Source organism: Balaenoptera physalus, assembly GCF_965194825.1.
Source record: "Balaenoptera physalus genome assembly, chromosome: 14".
Classification (NCBI taxonomy): domain Eukaryota; kingdom Metazoa; phylum Chordata; class Mammalia; order Artiodactyla; family Balaenopteridae; genus Balaenoptera; species Balaenoptera physalus.
In genome coordinates, this window is record NC_138893.1 from 83,480,188 (window position 1) to 83,504,769 (window position 24,582).

General features: G+C 40.0%; 1 protein-coding gene and 1 pseudogene across 21 annotated transcripts in view; one reads left to right on the top strand and one right to left on the bottom strand.

The window, feature by feature from the left end:
• The window catches only part of USP54 (ubiquitin specific peptidase 54), a 149,205-nt gene that overhangs the window by 32,233 nt on the left and 92,390 nt on the right, over positions 1–24,582 (top strand). The window contains exon 1 of one of the 20 annotated variants that reach the window (XM_082424388.1): positions 23,647–24,111. The exons of the other annotated variants lie outside the window; for them this stretch is intronic. The gene's annotated coding sequence lies outside the window, so the exon portion shown is untranslated. Of the gene's footprint in view, positions 1–23,646; positions 24,112–24,582 lie in introns of those variants that run through there. 20 annotated transcript variants of the gene reach the window in all.
• Positions 1,397–24,582, bottom strand: part of LOC309642703 (protein FAM136A pseudogene) — a 294,376-nt pseudogene continuing 271,190 nt past the window's right edge. Inside the window, exon 4 of the transcript XR_014268611.1 lies at positions 1,397–8,604. The product of XR_014268611.1 is annotated as a protein FAM136A pseudogene (transcript). The remainder of the gene's footprint in view (positions 8,605–24,582) is intronic.

The window sequence follows — 24,582 nt, forward strand, 5'->3', positions numbered from 1 at the left end:
TCTCTCACTTCATCCCAGCTTACCCTCTCCTGCCCCCGTGTCCTCAATTACATTCTCTACGTCTGCGTCTTTATTCCTGTCCTGCCCCTAGGTTCATCAGAACCATTTTTTTTTTAAGATTTCATATATATACGTATTAGCATACGGTATTTGTTTTTCTCTTTCTGGCTTACTTCTCTCTGTATGACAGACTCTAGGTCTGTCCACCTCACTACAAATAACTCAATTTCGTTTCTTTTTATGGCTGAGTAATATTCCATTGTATATATGTGCCACATCTTCTTTATCCATTCATCTGTCGATGGGCACTTAGGTTGCGTCCATGTCCTGGCTATTGTAAATAGTGCTTCGGTGAACATTGTGGCACATGACTCTTTTTGAATTATGGTTTTCTCAGGTATATGCCCAGTAGTGGGATTGCTGGGTCATATGGTAGTTCTATTTTTAGTTTTTAAGGAAAAAACTGTTCCATACTGTTCTCCATAGTGACTGTATCAGTTTACGTTCCCACCAACAATGCAAGAGGTTTCTCTTTTCTCCACACCCTCTCCAGCATTTATTGTTTGTAGATTTTTTGATGATGGCCATTCTGGCTTGTGTGCGGTGATACTTCATTGTAGTTTTTTTAAAATTTATTTAATTTATTTATTTTTGGCCGTGTTGGGTCTTCGTTGCTGCATGCAGGCTTTCTCTAGTTGCGGAGAGCGGGGACTACTCTTTTGTTGCTGTGTGCGGGCTTTTCGTTGTGGTGGCTTCTCTTGTTGTGGAGCACGGGCTCCAGGCGTGTGAGCTTCAGTAGTTATGGCACACAGGCTCAGTAGTTGTGGCTCACGGGCTCTAGAGCACAAGCTCAGTAGTTGTGGTGCATGGTCTTAGTTGCTCCACGGCATGTGGAATCTTCCTGGACCGGGGCTCGAACCCGAGTCCACTGCATTGGTAGGCGGATTCTTAACCACTGCGCCACCAGGGAAGTCCACCTCATTGTAGTTTTGATTTGCATTTCTCTAGTGATTAGTGATGTTGAGCATCCTTTCACGTGTTTGTTGGCAATCTGTATATCTTCTTTGGAGAAATGTCTATTTAGGTCTTCTGCCCATTTTTGGATTGGGTTGTTTGTTTTTTTGATATTGAGCTGCATGAGCTGCTTGTATATTTTGGAGATTAATCCTTTGTCAGTTGCTTCGTTTGCAAATATTTTCTCCCATTCTGAGGGTTGTCTTTTCTTTCTCCCAGTCTTTCATGATACATTTGTAGCTGTTATGTAGTAAAATATGGTTTGGTTGATTGACTAAATGAATGTGTAGAAGATTGAATAATTGTACCCACTTAGACTCTTGATTTCACCAGGAAAAGCCTCTGGTGGATTTTCTTTGGACCTTGGATAGAGTAAAACAATTTTATTTTTATTTATTTATTTATTTATTTTTGGCTGCGTTGGGTCTTCATTGCTGTGTGAGGGCTTTCTCTAGTTGCGGTGAGCGGGGGCCTCTCTTCATTGCAGTGAGCAGGCTTCTCATTGCGGTGGCTTCTCGTGTTGTGGAGCATGGGGCTCTAGGCGCGTGGGCTTTAGTAGTTATGGCACACAGGCTCAGTAGTTGCGGTGCACGGGCTTAATTGCTCCGCAGCATGTGGGACCTTCCCGGACCAGGGCTCGAACCCATGTCCCCTGCATTGGCAGGTGGATCCTTAACCACTGTGCCACCAGGGAAGTCCCACTGAAACATTTTTAAAACAAGTTAATCAGAGATGTAAGTATTGCAAAGATGCAGGAATAGTTAATTTGACAGATGATAAATAAAGCCTTAAAAATTACGTCCATAGGGTGAAATCATGGGCTCAAACTGAAATTAAACTTAGCAGGAATAAGTCCTATATTTAAATTCAAAACTTCAAATGCACAATAACAGGATGAGGAAGAGCTGGTTGGGCAGGAGTTCATGTGAAAAATATCTGGGAATTTTGGTTAATCACAAACGTAACAGCAACTGCCTATGAAATGTGGCTGCTAAAAACACCTTCAGCTATATTACCAGTTTATCCAGGTCATAAAAGTATTGGTTCCAATATATTTTTGGGCTAGATTGGAAATACATTTTGCATATTGGTTTAAATGGACACTGATAAAGTTGAGAGCATTCTAAGGAAGGGAGACTGGACCAAAAATGGTGTGAAAACCATTTATGTAGGAAATTGTTAGGAATTGAGGGAGGGGAGTATTGAGAAATTTTAAAATAATTTAAAACATTTATTTAAATTTTATGCAATTTAAAATGGAAACATGGGTATTTGTTACATAATTTTTCTTTATCTCTTAGAAATAAAACAATAGAGATAAAACCAAAGCCCCTTCCCTCTCCCTCCCTACAAGGAACTTTATCTTATTTTTATCAAAGTAATACATGTGCATAGTTTTAAAAATGTGGGGCTTCTCTGGTGGCACAGTGGTTAAGAATCCGCCTGCCAGTGCAGGGCACACAGGTTCGAGCCCTGGTCCAGGAGGATCCCACATTCCGCGGAGCAACTAAGCCCGTGCACCACAACTACTGAGCCTGCGCTCTAGAGCCCGTGCTCCTCAGCAAGATAAGCCACCGCAATGAGAAGCCCGCGCACCGCAACGAGGAGTGGCCCCCCGATCGCTGCAGCTGGAGAAAGCCTGCGTGTGGCAGCGAAGACCCAACACAGCCAAAAATAAAATAAATAAAAATAAATAAAATTTAAAATGTGAATAGTTTATATGTGTAGAAGGAAAAATAGCAGTTATCCCCCCCACAGAGGCAACCATAATCAAGTGTCTTAAATATTTCTAATAGTGTAATCATATCAATTGCTTTTAAAAACTGTTAAATGTATATAAAGTGTTCAATATAAAGAATATGAAGTGTTGGCCCTTTTAAATACATATATGTGTTCTCTGGTATATTTTCAACATAGTTATGTGATTTGGGGTGTAAAGTCGTTATTTATTATTTATATTATATAAATATTGAACCTGAACTACATCATGTACAATGATGATAATTCTTTTTTGTTTTGTTTTGAAAAATTACGTCTTATTTATTTTTAAAACCAAACCACTAGGAAAATACATCACCATCTTGAAACAGCAAACAGACAGGCTATATTATCAAGTAATAAGTTGGTAAAAACACAACAACAAGGTCCTTAATAAAACGATAAGGTGCCAGAACTGGGGCAAGAACAACCCATGTCGCAAAAGTGGTATTTGGTAACGGGGGCGGGGTGGCTGTCCCATTTTTTGCTCTAAAGGAGTCACAGCTTGCCCCTGAGTTGCTTACTTTTTCTCCTTTGACCTTCATGTTGCCAAGGGATTGTTTCAACAGAGCTCTGTTATTACAGGGGGCAAAGTAAGCAATACTGGGTTTAGGCTTTCATTCTATTTTGTTTTATGAAAACCAGATCTTTCCAAAGCCAGTACTTCATAACTCTCTTAATTAAGCAGCTAACAATTCGTCTTTCGCTGTTCATTCCTGAATACTAGCATATAGCACAATCAAAATCCCCTTTCCCTTCAAGGGTGAGTGTCACTGCAAGATTGTCTTGTGACTCGGCTGGCTCTGCTGCAGACAGCCTCAGGGCTCATCATGGCTGCCAGTTAGAGGGAAGGTTTGCTTCCCCTACCAGTGTGATAGCGCTTCTTATATTTTTGCAGGGTCTCCAGGCTGAAAGATGTCATGTGTGAGAATTTTAAGAAATGTCCATCCACATTTTGACGGCCAGAAATGAATATCTGCAAGGACCTTTTCAAAGTTTTTATCCAAACTACCTTCCCCAACTCTACATCTTAAAGTAACTTCATGCCCTTGTATATAAAACAAAACCAAGCAAAACAGATCCCCAGAAGTCCCCTGTCCCCTTCTAAATTAGTGACCTCATGGATTTTGTTTTATTTCCAGTTTGTGGAAAATGTTGTAGTGATCCTTCTGGTAAACAGGAGGTTGGCAACAAATAGAAACACCTCTCCTCACACTCCACCAGATCATAAGCAGGTCAGATGAACCTGCCAGCCTGTTGGTATCTGTGTACTAAGAGAATCTGGTACCTTGGAGGGCTCTGGTTTGGTACAAGGGAGACTCCTTATTGCCAGGATAAGCACTTGCCACATGAAATTCAGGCTCACAGAATCTCTCCTGTGCTATCTCTGACCCAAATTTTAGCACCAGTTTTTTTCACTTTCTAGGATTCAAACACAAAGGAACCAGTGTCCAGAGGCAAGTGACCTAGGCCTTAAACTTGGCGGCCATCCTTAATTTCCTCATTCATAAACTTTCCTTAGAAAACCCAAATCCCCATTCCTCTTTTTAAACAGATTCCTGCCTTCAGCCCCAATGGCCAATAGCAGACATCTATTTCCCAATGGATGAGAGAGACTCCTTCATCTTCTTGGTCATGGTTGGGATGAGGTTTATGTGGTCATCCACACACTTGGTCATGCAACTCTCTAGCTGCCGCTTCACCTGAAGCTGTTTACTCTCTGCATCTATTGAATCTTTGGGTTTGTCGTTGCAGTGCATAGTGCACCGGGCCAGGCCGTCCTGGAACTTCTCCAACTCGCTGGTCACCAGGGCCTGGGCTTGAGCCAGAGGTGCATGGCAGCGCTCAATGCACTGGCGCACTTGCTGCATGGTGGCCTGGCTGTCCTCACAACAGCCGGCGCTGCAGCGGAACATGAGGCCCTGCATCTTTCCCAGATGTTCTCTCTCTCCAGACTCTTCACCATGGAGTCCACCGCCTCCTGCACCAGGAGCTGTTGCAGCTGCGCTATGGCGACTCGGTGCTGCTCCCTGCCGGCAGGCGCCCACATGGACTCCCGCTCAAGAGCCCACCCCCTTGCCGCCGCTTCCTGGGTCACTGCGGCCCGCCCTTTCCCGATAATTCTTTTCTTTTACAACTTTTCATTTTCTTTCGGCATAATTGCCTTGCTTTTTTCATTTGCTCGGTTTTTAAAGTTCTAATCACTATTAAATCATTCCCAGACTCTTAGCTAGGACCTAAAACTCTGCTCCATTCATTCAAATCCAGTAGGTAAGTTATCAGTCCTTTTTTTTCCCCCTTAGAGATCTACCTTGTATATTCCATTTTTAAAATGATACATAGCATTAAATCTTAAGACTGTATCACATTGTATTTATTCATTCCCCTTTGATGAACATTTAACTTGTTTTCAGTTTTCCTCTAATTAAGGAAGATACATGTGTGAGAATTTTTCTAGGCTATGATGAGAAGTGAAATTACTAGTGTATTATTTATCTATTGCTACATAACAAATTACCTCAAAATTTTGCAACTTAAAGCAACAAATATTTGTTATCTGTGTTTCTGTGAGTTAGGAATCAGAGTGTGTCTCTCATAGGCTGTAATCAAGTTATTTATTTATTTATTTGGCTGTGTTGGGTCTTCATTGTTGTGTGCGGGCTTTCTCTAGTTGCGGAGAGCAGCGTCTACTCTTTGTTGTGGTGGGCTGGCTTCTCATTGTGGTGGCTTCTCTTGTTGCAGAGCATGGGGTCTAGGCATGCGGGCTTCAGTAGTTGTGGCACGCAGGCTCAGTAGTTGTGGCTTGTGGTCTCTAGAGCGCAGGCTCAGTAGTTGTGGCTTGCAGTCTCTAGAGCGCAGGCTTAGTAGTTGTGGTGCATGGGCTTAGTTGCTCCGTGACATGTGGGATCTTCTGGGACCAGGGATCGAACCTGTGTCCCCTGCATTGGCAGGTGGATTCTTAACCACTGCACCACCAGGGAAGTCCCTGTAATCAAGTTTTTAACAGGAGCTTTGATTTCATCTGAGGACTCAACTGGGGGAGGATCAGCTTCCAAGTTCTGCCTCTCATGTGGCATGATTCCGCTTCTCACAGGTTAATTGACTGAGGACCTTAGTTCCTTTCTAGCTTGTTGGCTGAGGCATCCTTCAATTCCTTGCCTTGTGGGACTCTCTGTACAACATGGCAGCTGGCTTCCATGACAGTGAAGAAGATGGAAGCCAGAGTCTATAATCTAATCTTGCAAATGACATCCCATCACGTTTGCTATATTTTGTTCATTAGAAGCAAGTCACCAGATCCAGCGCATACTCAAAAGAGTGGGGATTACATGAGGGGATGAATAAAGTTGTGTACTGCTCTGAGTCTTGGTTGTACTAGAGTATTTAGCCTGGAAAGAGGCGACTAAAGGAACACATGAGTTTTGTCTTACATATTTGAAGGCATACGTAAAGAGGAAATAGTAGATCTCCTCTGTTTTTGATCAGAGATTGAACTAAGAGCACTGGGTGGAAATTAAGATGTATGGCCTTATAAGATAATGTGATTTCTGTTCTTGAACATAGTCTGTTAGGGGCTGGGTGACCTCTTGTAAAAAAGATTACAAAAAATTTTCTTGCATTAGGTTAGAAACTTCAAGTTCTTCAAAGATTATTTCTACTCTAAAATTCTATAATTATAAATGAGTGAGTTTCAAACTGTTAGTATTTGAGTAGTCTGTTAATCACTAATCAGGGAGAAGTGTATAGGCTTACATGTGTATTTGCACATATGAGGTTTCATTTAGAAGATCCAGATTAAAAAGTTAAGCGGAGAGCTATAAATTTACACTTTAATTATTTAAAATCACTGTTCTTATCCTGTTTTTATATTCCTTTGGCTACCATAGAATGTTTACTACTATAATTCTTATTTTAAAATATTAGCAGCAACTCAGTTTTTTTCTTCTAACAAAAAATATTTTCATTGTAAAAGAAAAAATAGAAAATACAAATAAGGAAAAAATAAGAATACCTTATAATCTTCCCACCCAAAGATTATATTAACAATAACTATATTAACATCATGGTATAATGGTATATAATCTCTCTGACCTTTTAATTTAATTTTACATATACAAATACACACACAGATTTATTATTTGTGCTAATATGTTCTATAGCATCACAGCAAACGCTGAATTAATGAATACTGAATCATTGCTCCTAGGGGAAATACAGGATTAGGTTCCTATGAGTCTCTGGTCCCATTTTTGTTAACTAATCAACATGTAACCTTGTTTTATGTGTGTTTTTGTTTAAAGACACATTATTTAATATATATTATTGATTCACTAACATTGAACTCATGGTGAATAGCACTGTGACTTATGCCTGAATGAACCTTATCTAACACATGTATTTTCTCCAGAAGGCACATCACAGCCTTCTTGCACTTAGAAACAATAGACTTCAGTACTACACTTGGGAGTTATTTTAAGCAGTGAAATCACCAACCAAAAGCACAAAAGGGTGAAAAATGTTGTACTAAATAAACCACTAAAAGGACACTAGCTTGTAGTATGAGAGCTGAAACAGAAGGCTGAGTATTGCCTTCAGGCTTTGACCTCAGTTGGGAATGTGCACCTCAGGCAACTCAAAATTTTCACCATTCTGTGCATTCACATGTCCATGAGTGATCACAGAAGTGTTGCAAATATTGATTTTGAGGTTACAAATAATTTTAGTAATAGGAAAATTGGCATATGAGGAATTCATGTAATGAGGATTGACTCTGTGTGTGTATAGAAGCTTTTGTTTTCCATTTTGCTTGATTTTATAAAAATGAAATATTTTTGAAAATACTGTTATAATCTGCTCTTTTCACCTAACATCCTAATAATTTATTCATTCAGCAAGTTATTTATGGCATGCCTACTATGTGTCCACATAGTATACTAGATTCTGGAGATACAGTAGCAAATAAGATAAACAAAGCCCTTGCCTTATGGAGCTTACATTCTAATGGGGAAGGTAGATAATGAGTAATGTCTGGTAGTGATAAGTACAATTTAAAAAACTAAAGCAGGGTAAGGAGATAGGGTGGCAGTTGTTAATTTTATTTTATTATATTAATTAAAAAATTTTTTTTTTCTTTTTTTAGAAGTTTATTTTTTGGCTGCGTTGGGTCTTCATTGCTGTGTGTGGGCTTTCTCTAGTTGCGGTGCATAGGCATCTCACCGCGGTAGCTTCTCTTGTTGTGGAGCACAGGCTGTAGGTGCGTGGGCTTCAGTAGTTGCGGTGCGTGGGCTCAGTAGTTGTGGCGCATGGGCTCAGTAGTTGTGGCGCACGGGCTTAGTTGCTCCGAGGCATGTGGGATCTTCCTGGACCAGGGATCAAACCCTTGTTCCCTGCATTGGCAGGCAGATTCTTAACCACTGCGCCACCAGGGAAGTCCCTATTATCTTAATTTAATATACTTTTTTTAGGTAAACAAATATTGACTTTATTGGCAGTTGGCCATTTTTTAAAAAAATTATTTATTTTATTTTATATTTGGCTGCGCTGGGTCTTCATTGCTGCGCACGGGCTTTCTCTAGTTGCGGTGAGCGGGGGCTACTCTTCCTTGCAGTGCACGGGCTTCTCATTGCTGTGGCTTCTCTTGTTGCAGAGCATGCGCTCTAGGTGTGCAGGCTTCAGTAGTTGTGGCTCGCGGGTTCTAGAGTGCAGGCTCAGTAGTTGTGGCGCACGGGCTTAGTTGCTCCACGGCATGTGGGATCCTCTCGGACCAGGGCTCGAACCTGTGTCCCCTGCATTGGCAGGCGGATTCTTAACCACTGAGCCACCAGGGAAGCCCTGGCCATTTTAATTAATTAATTTTTATTGAAGTATAGTTGATTTACAATGTTGTGTTAGTTTCTGTTATATAGCAAAATGATTCAGCTTTATATATATCTATATATTTTTTTCTTTTTCAGATTCTTTTCCATTATAGATTATTACAAGATATTGAATATAGTTCCCTGTGCTATACAGTAGGACCCTGTTGTTTATCTATTTTATATATCGTGGCATGTAGCTATTAATCCCAAGCTCCTAATTTATCCCTCCCCTACTCCTTTCCCCTAAGTTTGTTTTCTAGGCAGTTGCCAATTTTATTTTTTTAATTTTTTGTTAAAAAATTTTATTTTTTTTTTTACGAAAAAACAACCTACAAAATGGGGGAAAATATTTATAAATGACACAACAGACAAGGGCTTAATTTCCACAGTATACAAAGAGCTCCTACAACTCAACAACAAAAAAACCAAATAACCCAATTGAAAAATGGGCAGAAGACCTTAATAGACATTTCTCCAAAGAAGACATATAGATGGCCAGTAGGCACATGAAAAGATGCTCAACATCACTAATTATTAGAGAAATGCAATTCAAAACTACAATGAGGTACCACCTTACACTGGCCATCCTTAAAAAGTCTACAAATAACAAATGCTAGAGAGGGTGTGGAGAAAAAGGAACCCTCCTACATTGTTGGTAAGAATGTAAGTTGGTGCAGCCACTATGGAAAACAGTATGGAGGTTCCTCAGAAAACTAAAAATAGAATTACCATATGAGCCAGCAATCCCACTCCTGGGCATATATCCAGAGAAAGCTATAATCCAAAAAGTTACATGCTACCCTATGTTCATAGCAGCACTATTCACAATAGCCAGGACATGGAAACAACTGAAATGTCCATTGACAGTTGAATGGATAAAGAAGATGTGGTACATATACACAATGGAATACTACTCAGCCATAAAAAGAACGAAATAATGCCATTTGCAGCAACATGGATGGAACTAGAGGTTATCATACTAAGTGAAGTCAGAAAGAGAAAGACAAATACCATATGATATCACTTATATGTGGAATCTAAAATATGGCAAAATGAACCTATCTATAAAACAGAAATAGATTCATAGAGAACAGACTTATGGTTGCCAAAGGGAAGCGGGAGGGAGAGGGATGGACTGGGAGTTTGGGGTTGGTAGATGCAAACTATTACATTTAGAATGGATAAACAAGGTCCTACTATGTAGCACAGGGAACTATATTCAATATCCTGGGATAAACCATAATGGAAAAGAATATGAAAAAGTTTATATATATGTATATATAAAAAATGGAATCACTTTGCTGTACACCAGAAGCTAACACAACATTATAAGTCAACTATACGTCAATAAAAAACTTTTTTTTTTTGCTGCACCATGTAGCATACGGGATCTTAGTTCCCTGACCAGGGATTGAACCCATGCTCCCTGCAGTGAAAGCGTGGAGTCCTAACCACTGGACCACCAGGGAATTCCCAGGAATACATTTCTTTATATTGGTATGGACTCATAGATATTTATCTTATTCTTTAGCCTATAATCCAATATTACATTCTTTTTCTTCTCAAATTGTTTTAGATTTGGCCATTGGGCACTCCTTTGGTTGTCTTCTGTGTCCCTTTGATATACCTCTATCAATTTAGGATATTTGTTGTGTTTTGTTTTTAGCATTTCCTTACTTTTTGACATTATAAGATGCTCCAGGCTCATCTAATGTATTTCCTGTCCCAGGCCTAGAATCAGCCATTTCTCCAAGGAACCTTGGATTCTTTTATTGGAGAATAGTATTTGAAACCAAGATGTCAAGTCTAGGTGTGCTTGTTGCAACTGGTGTGTCATTGATTCTAAGCATTCTCAGCTGACAGAGCAAGTAAATATATGCGTGTATACATATACACATCTGTAAATATTTCTAGATGTAACCATCTTTATCTTTATTTATTTATTTTTAAAAAATCTTTTATTTTTTGGCCGCGCCGTGCGGCATGTGGGATCTTAGTTCCCTGACCAGGGGTCGAACCCACGCCCCCTGCATTGGAAGCGCAGAGTCTTAACCACTGGACTGCCGGGGAAGTCCCCCATCTGTATCTTTATTAAGCTAAACAGAAGTTTATATTCCAACTCTAATCTGTTACCACATGGATAATTTTAGCCTTTTCTTCTGTCTTATCTGTAACTTCCCATTCCAAACGTGAGAAACCTTCCACCATCTCCCATTCATTTACTTAATTGTTCAATTCCAGTATACATGTATAGTGTTTTTCAGAATTGTTAACTTGTACACCTGTGGGAAGCATCTGTACTAGCTAGAATGGCAGTGGTAACGTTCAGTTTCTTTGCCATTAGTCTTACAGACTCCAGTCATTTCCATAGTTGCTTAGGTCAGTACCTTTATCCACTACCCCCTTCAGTGAGGTTGTTTAATACATTTGTATGTTTTTATTATGGAAAATTTCAAACATATACAAAAGTAAGGAGAAGAGTGTGTTGAACTCACCTGTACCCATCACCAGCTTCATGAAACTATTAAATACACGGTCAGTTGTGTTTCATCTATCCTTCCCCCACTCCTCCTTAGCCAACCCATAATTATTTTGAAGTAAATTCCTTACATATTATTTCATCTGTAAGTATTCCCAAATGAGACTTACCGTAATTTAACCAATCTCCTGTTGACAGACATTTAGTTTTTACTTATTACAAACAGTGCAACTGTAATATCTTTCTACATTATCTTTGCAAACTGCAGGGTAAATTTCTAGAAGTTGAATTGCTGAAACAAAGGGTATAAGCATTTTAAATTGAGAAATACCACCAAATTAATTTTATTTCTACCAGGAGTGAATGAGAATTTACCCCTCTCCTCACCCTCACCTGCTCTGGTTTCACCAAGCTTTTAATTACTTGGCATTCTGAGATACAAAAGGTGATAGTACTTTTCTTTTGCATTTCTTTAATATGAATGAGATAGGACATTTTCCCTATCTTTATTGGTCATCTATTTTTTCTCTCTGTGAACAGGACGTTTAAATTCTTTAAGGAAAGAAAATAAAGTGGCACAAAGGACCACTTCCTTTCCCAAACCATTAATACTATGCTGTCATGTCTCCCTTTTCCCCTGTTCCCAGTTCAGATCACCAACTCGGGAGTGGTGTTTAAGTCTCTTTAATGAAGGTAAATACTTGCCCATCTTTTTCCCCTATCCTTCTGTCCCCCTTTTCACTCACCAAAGGTTCATTAGTTGTCTGCTTTCTTTGCACCTTGAGCACAGTCAGATTGTTTTTCAAACAGATGGTTTTAAGTCAGCTTCTGAGAGTACTCTGGGGAAATTTGCCCAAAAAGCAACAGGAAGGATTTCTACAGACATGTAGGGGAATGTTTGTAATTGTTTAGCAAAGGGTGTGCCCAGCAAGTATCGTTTCAGGCTGCCTTGTTCATCTGTTCTGTCTTTCCACCCAAACATAACACTTGTACTCTGACTTCTGCTGCTGTGACATGTCGGTGGCATTTTCAGCCTTATTTTTGTCACAGTGAATTATCTGTGTCCATTCACTTTGGACATACATGTAATCAGTAGTATTACTGTTGGCTTCTTGATTAGAGAAATGGTGATTGCATTCTGTCCTGAATTAAATAACAATGTCAGACAGTAAGAATGCCCTGACAGCCTGATTTTCTTGCTTATGTATTCTTTAAAAACAGCTATTCAAAATCTCATACACACATAAGTTGTTTGCCAAGCATTTGAAGCCATCTAGTTTTACCAGGTGGCAGCTGCTGTTGTTTATGGGAACCTAATTTAAACCACAGACATGGAACAGTGTCCTTGTTTTGCAAAGAGGAAAACTGTAATTTTTTAAAATAACAGCTTTATTGAGATATAATTCACATACCACACAATTCATCCATTTAAAGTTTTACAATTCAGTAGTTTTTAATATCTTTACAGAGTTGAACAACCATCACAATTAATTTTAGAATATTTTTATCACCTCCAAAAGAAATGGTATATCTATTAGCAGTCACTTTCTATTTCTTTCACACCTCCTCTCAGTCCTAGGCAACCACTAATCTACTTTCTATCTCTGTAATTTGCCATTCTGGATATTTCATATAATTGGAATCGTACAATAGGTGGTCCTTGTGACTGGCCTTTTCACTTAGCATAATATTTTCAAGGTTTATTCATGTTGTAGCATGTATTAGTACTTCATTCTTATAATGACAGAATACTATTCTATGGTATGAATATATCACATTTTATTTATCCATTTATCAGTTGATATACATTTGGGTTGTTTCCACTTTTTGGCTATTATGAATAATGCTGCTATGAACATTCATGTACAAGTTTTTAAGTGAACATATGTTTTAATTTCTCTTGGAGATTATCTATCTACCTACCCACCTACCTACCTAACCTACCTACCTACCTACCTATCTATCTCTAGGAATAGAATTGCTGGGTCATACGGTAACTCTATGTTTAATCTTTTGAGGATCTACCAGGCTGTTTTCTAAAGTGGCTGCACCATTTTACATTTCCAACAGCAGTGCAGGAAGATTCAGATTTCTTTCCACTCTTGTTAACCCTTATTATTATAGCCATTTTGGTGTGAAGAGGTGGTTTTGATTTTCATTTCATTGTTTAACCTATGTTTGTTTTTTTAATTATTAATTATTAACAAGCTATCAGCTTTATTTTTTACAACAGTTTTAGATTCATAGAAAAATTGAGCAAATAGTGTTACCAAATTCAGATTCTGCTGCTCACTGCTCAAAAGCTGATACTTGACAGACATGTTGGTTGGAAAGGAAAGGTTGCTTTATTCAGGAGGCTGGCAATCTGGGGAGATGGGAGACCTGTGCCTAAAAACCAACTCTGACGATTCTGCTTAACCATGAAAGTGTTTTATTTATTTATTTATTTATTTATTTATTTATGGCTGCGTTTGGGTCTTCGTTGCTGCACGTGGGCTTTCTCTGGTTGCAGCGAGCAGGGGCTACTCTTCTTTGTGGTGCGCAGGCTTCTCATTGCGGTGGCTTCTCTTGTTGCAGAGCACGGGCTTTAGGCGCGTGGGCTTCAGTAGTTGTGGCGTACAGGCTTAGTTGCTCCGCGTCATGTGGGATCTTCCTGGACCAGGGCTCGAACCTCTATCTCCTGCATTGGCAGGTGGATTCTTAACCACTGTGCCACCAGGGAAGCCCCAGGAAAGTGTTTTAAGGGAGAATCATTTGGGGAGGAGGTCAGAGTCTTCCTTAGTTTCTGTGTGCAGGCTTTCTTCTGATTGGTTGGTGGCGAGGTAACAGGGTGGTGTTCCAGGAATCTTGTGCACAGCTTGAAGTTACCCTCCTCCACCTAGGTGGGGACCTTAGTTCCTACAGAAGCCCTCAAAGATATTGTTATGTATATTCCTTGAGGAAGAACCAGGACCCTGCTTTTATTGCTGCACTGTTTTTTTCTTTTTAAAAATTTTTTTAAATTTATTTGGCTGCATCGGGTCTTAGTTGCGGCATGCGGGATCTTTCATTGCAGCGCACGGGCTTCTCTCTAGCTGTGGCCCTGACCAGGGATTGAACCTGCATCCCATGCATCGGAAGGTGGATTCTTAACCACTGGATCACCAGGGAAGTCCCTGCACTGTTGTTTCTTTTTTTTTTTTTTTAATTAATTTTGTAAGTGAAATAAGGAGCATTTTCTTTTTTCTTTTCTTTATTAATTAATTAATTTATTTTTGGCTGTGTTGGGTCTTCGTTTCTGTGTGAGGGTTTTCTCTAGTTGCGGCGAGTGGGGGCCACTCTTCATCGCGGTGCACGGGCCTCTCACTATCGCAGCCTCTCTTGTTGTGGAGCACAGGCTCCAGACGCGCAGGCTCAACAATTGTGGCTCACGGGCCCAGCTGCTCCGCGGCATGTGGGATCCTCCCAGACCAGGGCTCAAACCCGTGTCCCCTGCATTGGCAGGCAGATTCTCAACCACTGCACCACCAGCGAAGCCCCTGCACTGTTGTTTCTTAACTGCTCCTCCTTTGTTTCTGCATTCCCTCCCTTCCCTGATAAGCAACTGTTTGAATCTGCCCTTTGGAACTCAGGGAAAGTCAAGGTGGCTGAATAAAGCCTATTTCCTACAAACAGGAAACAGGGGACATGGAAAGGATTTATACCCAGGTGGGCCCCACAGGGTCCCGCTTCGTTTCAATAGTAGAGAGTTCCCATATTGTGTCTCTCCATACACGGTTTCCCCTACTAGTAACATCTTACACTAGTGTGGCACATTTGTTGCAATTAATAAACCAATATTGAAACATTATTAACCAAAGCCCATAGTTTGTTAAGACGTCTTCAGTTTTTTTTTTAATATCTTTATTGAAGTATAATTGCTTTACAGTGTTGTGTTAGATTCTGCTGTATAATAAAGTGAATCCGCTATATGCATACATATATCCCCATATGCCCTCCCTCTTGCATCTCCCTCACACTTCTTTATCCCACCCCTCTAGGTGGTCGCAAAGCACCGAGCTGATCTCCCTGTGCCATGCAGCTGCTTCCCACTAGCTATCTATTTTACATTTGGTAGCGTATATATGTCAATGCTACTCTGTCACTTCGTCCCAGCTTAGTTTTTTTTCTGTTTAAGTCCCCATCTAAGATTCCACATTGCATTACTTATCACCGCTCCTTTTGGTTATAACGGTTTCGCAAACTTTGATTATTTTTGATGACCTGGACAGTTTGGACTATTGGTCAAGTATTTTGTGGGATGCCCCTCCACTGGAATTTGTCTGATACTTTTCTCATGATTAGACTGGGGTTATGGGTTTTTGGGTGGAAGATCCAGATATATAGTATCATTCGCATCACATCATATCAAGGGTAAATGTTATCAACATGATTTATCATGATTTATTTTATCAACATGATTTATTTTATTGTTGATATTGACCTTGATCACCTGACTGAGGCACTGGCTGTCAGGTTTCTTCACTGTAAAGTCACTCCTCTTGCCTCTTTCCATGCTGTATTGTTGAGCAGCTTTTCATGTGCTTATTATTCATTTGTGTATCTTCTTTGGAGAAATGTCTATTCAGAACTTTTTTAAAATTGAGGTTTTAAGAAATACCCTTTTTTTTTTTAAACATCTTTATTGGAGTATGATTGCTTTACAATGGTGTGTTAGTTTCTGCTTTATAACAAAGTGAATCAGTTATACATATACATATGTTACCATATCTCTTCCCTCTTGCATCTCCCTCCCTCCCACCCTCCCTATCCCACCTCTGTAGGTGGTCACAAAGCACCGAGCTGATCTCCCTGTGCTATGCGGCTGCTTCCCACTAGTTATCTATTTTACATTTGGTAGTGTATATATGTCTATGCCACTCTCTCACCCTGTCACATCTTACCCCTCCCCCTCCCCCTATCCTCAAGTCCATTCTCTAGTAGGTCTGTGTCTTTATTCCCATCTTGCCACTAGGTTCTTCATGACCTTTTTTTTTTTTTCCTTAGATTCCATATATATGTGTTAGCATACTGTATTTGTTTTTCTCTTTCTGACTTACTTCACTCTGTATGACAGACTCTAACTCCATCCACCTCACTACAAATACCTCCATTTCATTTCTTTTTATGGCTGAGTAATATTCCATTGTATATATGTGCCACATCTTTATCCATTCATCTGATGATGGACACTTAAGTTGCTTCCATGTCCTGGCTATTGTAAATAGAGCTGCAATGAACATTTTGGTACATGACTCTTTTTGAATTATAGTTTTCTCAGGGTATATGCCCAGTAGTGGGATTGCTGGGTCGTATGGTAGTTCTATTTTTAGTTTTTTAAGGAACCTCCATACTGTTCTCCATAGTGGCTGTATAAATTTACATTCCAACCAACAGTGCAAGAGTGTTCCCTTTTCTCCACACCCTCTCCAGCATTTATTGTTTCTAGATATTTTGATGATGGCATTCTGACCGGTGTGAGATGATATCTCATTGTAGTTTTGATTTGCATTTCTCTAATGATTAATGATGTTGAGCATTCTTTCATGTGTCTGTTGGCAATCTGTATATCTTCTTTGGAGAAATGTCTATTTAGGTCTTCTGCCCATTTTTGGATTGGGTTGTTCGTTTTTTTGTTATTGAGCTGCATGAGCTGCTTGTATATCTTGGAGATTAATCCTTTGTCAGTTGCTTCATTTGCAAATATTTTCTCCCATTCTGAGGGTTGTCTTTTGGTCTTGTTTATGGTTTCCTTTGCTGTGCAAAAGCTTTTAAGTTTCATTAGGTCCCATTTGTTTATTTGTGTTTTTATTTCCATTTCTCTAGGAGGTGGGTCAAAAAGGATCTTGCTGTGATTTATGTCATAGAGTGTTCTGCCTATGTTTTCCTCTAAGAGTTTGATAGTGTCTGGCCTTACACTTAGGTCTTTAATCCATTTTGAGTTTATTTTTGTGTATGGTGTCAGGGAGTGTTCTAATTTCATACTTTTACATGTACCTGTCCAATTTTCCCAGCACCGCTTATTGAAGAGGCTGTCTTTTCTCCACTGTATATGCTTGCCTCCTTTATCAAAGATAAGGTGACCATATGTGCGTGGGTTTATCTCTGGGCTAAGAAATACCCATTTTTAAATTGGATTGCTTTTATTATTCAGTTGTAAGTATTCTTTATCTATTCTAGATACAAGTCTCTTATCAGAAATGTAATTTGCAAATATTTTCTCCCATTTTTTTGGTTATCTTATTACTTAAACAATTTTTTTAAATTTATTTATTGATTTTAGGCTGCATTGGGCCTTCGTTGCTGCGTGCGGGCTTTCTCTAGTTGTGGCGAGCGGGGGCTACTCTTCGTTGTGGTGCGTGGGCTTTTCATTGCAGTGGCTTGCCTTGTTGTGGAGCACGGCTCTAGGCGCGGGCTTCAGTAGTTGTGGCACGTGGGCTCAGTAGTTGTGGCTCGTAGGCTCTAGAGTGCAGGCTCAGTAGTTGTGGTGCACAGGCTTAGTTGCTCTGTGGCATGTGGGATTTTCCCGGATCAGGGCTTGAACCCATGTCCCCTGCATTGGCAGGCAGATTCCTAACCACTGTGCCAATGATGGTGTGGTTTTTAAGGTTCAGTTGAACATGGGGAAAAATTTAGCATGTGTGTGTATATATATATATATATATATATATATATATTTTTTTTTTTTTTTGGCTGCACCACGTGGCTTGCAGTATCTTAGTTCCCCCACCAGGGATTGAACCCAGGCCCCGGCAGTGGAAACATGGAGTCCTAACCACTGGACCACCAGGGAATTCCCCTAGCATGTATATCTTAATACATTATTAGTAACTCTACCCCAAATCAGTTATAATTTGCTGAAATGTGGTAGAAATCTCAGAGGCTTTCACTACAGCTAGAGAAGACCAGAGACAATTTAGGATAAATATTGCCAAAAATGTAAATTACTCTGCTGACAGCTTAGCACAACTGTAGACTCAATTTGGTTCTTGTGAAACCTCTTAAGGAGAGTTTTTGCCTTTAGAATCTTCTGAGTTAACACGCATAATTATTTCAGTGACATAGCGGTGTTATCAGAACTGGAAGCAAATTGCTCTTCAGTTTATTCCCAATTTTAGTTTGTGGCCATCCTGAATTTTTGGCACAGTCACCACTGTCCTTTAGTCCTCTCATTATGTGCCTGACCTAAATCTTCACAGATTTTGAGTAAGAACACTAGAAGAAAGAGCTCTAGACGTGGATTTGGGGTCTGAGGGTCTGAAGAGGTTTAGGATAAGAGCTATATGGATAGAGAAGGTAAAAATGAGAAAAATATAAGATTAGGGGTCGGACATGGTTTCAGAAAATTGGAGGGAGAGTGTTAATGTAGAAGCAACATAACTGGGCCTCAATGTCCTCTACTTACAGGAAGTAGTAAGTTCAAGCTCTGTGTGGTCTCATGAGATCACTTGGACAGGGTCTGTCTGAACTTAGTCTGTTCTGGAGTCTGTAGTACAGGAATAGGCTAGCAACATAATTTTTACTTGCACTCTATTTCATCGTCTTCCCCTCACCCCCCAACATTTTCTTCTTTCTTTCTTTTTTTTCCCTTAGGCACGTCTTTCTTCTTCCTTGATTTTGCCTTAAACTTGTAGGCTTAAGATTTAAAAGAGAATGAGAGGTTCGTGTTTTTAACCGCTTTCTATGAGACTAGTGATGCCGAAAACTTGGCCTCTGCGCTCTGGTGCTGAATTGAATCTTGGAGACAGAGTTTTGGGTGAAGTAGAAAAGAATAGCTTTATTGCTTTGTCAGGCAAATGGGGACACAGAAGACTTGTGCCCTGAAAAACTGTGTGTCCCAATGTGGGGGGATTTGGTGAGGATTTTTTTTTTTTTTTTTTGACCATGCCACATAGCTTGTGGGATCTTAGTTCCCTGACCAGGGGTTGAACCTGGGCCCTCAGCAATGAAAGCAAAAGAGTCCTAACCACTGGATCACCAGGGAATTCCTGATGAGTTTTACAGCAGTGGTTCAAGGGCAGGGTTGCTGATAAGGATCAGGGTGTGTGAAGGGCCTGCACTCCTTTAATCTGGCCTCAGGTGGTTTCCTGATGAGCTTCTGGAGGTTGTCAAACTGTGACCTTCTCTGGAATAAAGAATGCTAATATCTTCCATTTGTTGGGGATTTTAGTTCTGTAAAAGAGCTCAAAGATATCATTATGAGTATCCCTTGAGGACCCTGCCCCAAGGCTACACTGTTGTTTCTTGGCTGCTCCTCCCTTGTCTCTGCATCCCTTCCCTTCCCTGATTAGCAACTGTTCAAAAGGCTTCCATGCCCAAGAGCCCCACAGAGTCCTGCTAGGTTTCACTAGCATTTAGGTGATTCTGTGGTGCTTGAGAGATATTTGACATCCTTACTCCTCTCTAGAAGCTTTCAGCCTCTTTGAAGAAATTTTAAACCGTTGTTCTAGAGATATGTTGGCTATATTCATAATGACATAGTGCTATTTCAAATAATTTTTAGGATAATGCAAGATGTAATTAAATATATGAATTTAAATGATAATGATATTATAACATTAGAAACTCAAATAAGTGGCCCCTGACTGCCTTTCCTCTTTTTTCAGAGTCCATTTGTATGAGAAATACACAGAACTGTTTTTGGATGGTTTGTTGCTTAGGTCTGTGGTTAACAGCCAGACTGTATCCGAAGTATGTCCTTAGGATCATAATTGTTTGGTTTTTTTTTTTTTTCTTCTCTTCCTTTTTTGCATTATACCTCTTCTTAGTAATGGGTACTTGAGTAAAATAATCAGCTATTCAAGGTACATATGCTATTTACTAACACTAAATAAATCTCAGAATATAAACTAGATACAAATTAGCTATGTAGTTTTTATTGTTTTCCATGGACTTTACAGTATATTCTTCTTTACAATCTAGAGTCAAAGGCTAGAATATTTTCTCTTGGGTTCCTTGTTAACTAAGATCAAGTCCATATTTTAGTTTCACTTTCCAAACTCCAGTTTAAGCTTTTTTTCCCCCATGTGAACATATAGCCAGGAGTCAAATGCTACTGTTCTATGGGCTTCCACTTGATATAAAGCAGTCTTTACCCTGCCCCTCCCCACCTCAATCCTCCATAGTTTATTTAAGAGTCTCCAAATTTCCTCACTGCTCCCTAGAGTGCTAGAATCAAGACACTTTTATTTTCCAATCTGGCTCCTACTCTGGAGCCACTCAACTCCTTCCTTTGCTGCTAATATCAGCATTATCATTAGCATCTCAGAAATAAAAACCAACAAAAATGGTTTTTGGGGTTACTCCAGGAGGGAGTCACCTTGGTTTTTCTTAGAGAAATTCTGTTTCTCTTTTATGGCTCTAAGAGAAGCAAAATATTCTCTTATTAAATTGAACCTTCTGCTGTACCCTACCCCTCTGGATAGTGGATGTGACCAAGTGGGAGTTTTCAGCCTGTGTTCTTCCATATCACCCCCCCCCCAACATACCCCAGCCACCCACACAAGGATTTCTCTTGATTGTTTTATTCAAGTCTTAGAAGTAGTTTCTCCCTGCTAAAATTTTTTATATTTTTTCAGAGGTCTTTGTCTGTATAGTCAAAGGTGGACTCTTATGGTATAACATTCCCTGCAAAGTACTTGAAAAATAGGACAAGTTTTGTTGAAGCACAGTTTTACAAAGTACTGTTGTTATTGAACTGAACTTGAGTTCACATGCTTGGAGCCTAGGAAAGCCAATCTGCTGATACCAGGTTGTGGTGAAGGAAAGCACAGCATTTACTGCAGGATGCCAAGCAAAGAGAACAGTCAGCTTGTGCTCAAAAGACCTGAACTCCCCGGTGGCTTTCAGGGAAGCTTTATTTATTTATTTAAAGTTTTTTTGATGTGGACCATTTTTAAAGTCTTTATTGAACTTTTTACAATATTGCTTCTATTTTATGTTTTGGTTTTTTGGCTACGAGGCATGTGGGATCTTAGCTCCCTCACCAGGGATCGAACCCACACCCCCTGCATTGGAAGGGGGAGTCTTAACCACTGGACCACCAGGGAAGTCCCAGGGAAGGGTTTTTTAAAGGCAACATTATGGGTGAAGGTTGCAGGGTGCCTGATCAACTCATGGACATTCTTCTGATTGGTTGATGGTGAGGTAACAGGGTGATGTTCCTGGAATCTCAGTCATCAATCTACTGGTTCCAGCTAGTCTGGTGTCTAGTACTTGTGGTTAGATGTAGTCACCATTCTCTACCTGGGAGGGCATGGGTCTTAGTTTCTGCAGAACAGCTCGAAGATATGCATCAGATTGTTATCAGTATCCCATCAGGAGAACCAGGAGTCCCGTGACTAATCTAATCATTGATTGCATGAGGCTGCTCTTTGGAACTCAGGGAAGGCCTAGGAGACTAAAGCCTTTTTTCTACAACCAAGAAACTGAGACACGGAGCGGCTTTTGTACCTGGGAAGGCTCTGCAGGCTCCTGCTCAGCTTCACTGTTGTAACCAGTGTCATCCAACTTCAGGATCCCTGAACATTTAAAAATGACATCTAAACCCATATATGTTAGTCTTCCTCTTTGTTTGGGAACCCTTGACTGAAACTCCTCACCTTGGCTAGGCAGGATGATAACTGCTTGCCTGCGTTGTCTCACAATAGGAGGTCCTGAAGAAGAACATGGTTCTGCCGTGGAAAACTAACCGGAAGAATTTGGGAGGAGCTGAAAGGAGGGAGGACACGCCAGCCCATAGTATGTCTTGTAAAACTAACCTGGAAAAATTTGGGAGGGGCCAGAGGAGGAGGGAGGAGACAATGTGTCCTGGCAACCTCCCATAAACCTTCACAATGAAATCCATCTTAGCTGAGACATGCCTGTGCCACCAGGAAGGACCCTGAGTCAGACCCAATATGGGCCAAGCAAGATGATTGGCCACCTGGAAACTGATACCCTTACCATAAAACCTGAGACTGTGAACCACGGGGCAGAGGAGTTCTCCTAGGTTCCCTTATCCTGTTGCTCTCTGCTCGGACACCTCTTCCCAGTAAAATCTTTTGCTTTTGTCAGTATGTGTGTCTCCTCGGATTCATTTCCGAGTGTTAGACAAGAGCCCACTCTCGAGCCCTGGAAGTGGTCCCCCTTCTTGCAACATCTTGACCTAGCAATCATGCCCACAAAAACACTCCTACAAGCAATTTGGCACTCATCTAGCACAAAGCTGTAGTTACTCAATTTATTTTGGGTTGAGATGCCTAGTGGTTGACACAGGGTTCTCTTTATATGAGACAGAATCTCCTATGCAGTCTTGAAAAGGAAATAAGAAATGTCCAAAAATAACTTACACAAGGCAGAATGTGAGTATGTAGGAGAGTTTTGCATGAAGTATTTTCTGAGGGGCTTCAAAAGAGATTACAGTTCATTAGGGTGAGATTTCCCTGTGGATCACCGCCCTTACCTGGCTGAGATGAGAAGTCACGTTATCTAGTTGCATTGTAACCAGGGTTGAAGCTCTGTAACTCTGCCCCAGTATTCTTAGTTTTATTTGATTAGTTCCACAAGGAATATATAACCATCTCTTAAGGACTTGATTGGAGAGCTTGCCATTGATATTTGTACACTCTTTTTTTGTATTTAGCACTGATCATAGAAATCCTGTGTTTCACATTTTGAAATGACACTAACATCTCCACCCCCCCACCAAGCACTAGGAGACCTGAATTAGAATGCTAAGGGTTAGCAAAAGAAAAGCAATAGTTTCTTTTTTTTTCTTTCTTTCTTTCTTTCTTTTTTTTTTTTTTTTAATTTGGGCACTTCCCTTGTTGTGAAAGGACTACTTTAGACTAGTATATTGTTAAAATGTAAGAGCTTAATTAGTTTTGGGTAGTGCCTGCTTTTGTTTAATTTTACCAATAAATCTTAATTAAATCTTTTAAAAAATCATCCCATACATTTTCTCTCAACCTATAGAAATACAACAGAACTTCCTATTCGGCAAGGATTCTGCTGATGAGTTTTTTCATCAGTATGCTTATAAAACAACTCCTTTCAATAAAGCTGTTTTATAACAGGGAGTAGTACATAGAAGGGTGTGCGTTGGTCCTCTGGGGCCTTTGTGCCCTGCCTGCAAATGTGAGTTCTGGGTGGAATGATCACATGTTTGGGGGTAGGACTCTGCCTGCTGTTTGTTCTTGGTGATATAATTTGGCCTCTTCCCTGAGAGAAGGAGGGAGATTTTTCACTGTCCTCACCTTTCAGGTTGGGAATCTTTGAGAGTCCAAGCTTTTAAAAATTGATTCCTGAATCCAACCTCTCAGTTTACACAGTAATTTTCTTTAAGAGTGTGTCTTGTTTAAGGTAGCTGGAAGAGTTTTGCCTCTTAAAATGATTTAATTCAATTTAAGTCTAGACAGTCTTGGAATTATGAATTAAGAATTCGAACAACGACATTGTTTTGGTTTTCTCAAAAGCACTACGAAAGCGTCTTCAAGTGCTCCTTTTGACTTAGTGCAAAGGACTTTTTTAGTGCTGGCCCTTCATTTGAAAGCAGCTGCCACTCCACAAACCTTATTGTTATAGTGCTGACCTCTGTCATCAGGAATGCCCCGGGAGGAAACAGACTCCTAAATGTTTTTCTTAAGCCTCTATGAAGTTTGTGATATGTCCTTTCAAATTACTTTTGGTTAGTTTCTTAAGTTTACTTTGTGTTTCGTTGGAAGCTCCATGTTTTTAGCTTTATCATGAATTGTCAGTGCTGAGTTCCTGGTAGGTGATAAAAAGAATTGCCCTTTCCCTGTTACTCTGTTCTGTGGGAAGCCTTTGTGGTTTAAATTCACAGTTTCCCATTGTTGCTAGCTTCAGTTGTCTCCTCCCTCTGTACCCTTCCCTCCCCAGAACACTGGCTCTTCCCTTGCCCCTCCCCGTTCCTGTATCACTGGTCCCACAAATGCCCTTGTGATTGCTGGTGGCCTTTTGCTGGAGGTGTGAGTGTGCTCTCTGGTAAGTACGTGCTTATGGTAAAACTGGGTGGGTGGAGGGATGTAGGGAACTGGTCAGTCTTTGTGAAGTGTTGCTTTTAACAGGCAAAGTGTAAACCTTGAAAGTGAGGTTAACTTCTTAACTTTCAGAAGGCTTCTTTAGTGCTGACTGTTTCTGTTCTTCCCTCCTCTTATTCAATTATTAAGGCTTTGGAAATTTGATTTTTATTATTGGTTTAAAAACCCATTCTCATAGATTTTCTTGAGCTCATAGAATTAAAGGCAAGGGTTGTGGGTTTAGTATTTTAAATTTCCTTCAGATAGAAGGTTATTTGTGATTTCTTTATACTTATTTTCAGTATTAACATACTGATAAAAGAAATAATGAAGAAGAGGTCTTATTTTGTGGCTAAGCTGGAAAGTAGCATTTATTTCCAGAATTGGAATGATTCTTTTTTCTTCTCAGCAAATGTTGGCAAAATTCACTAAGATT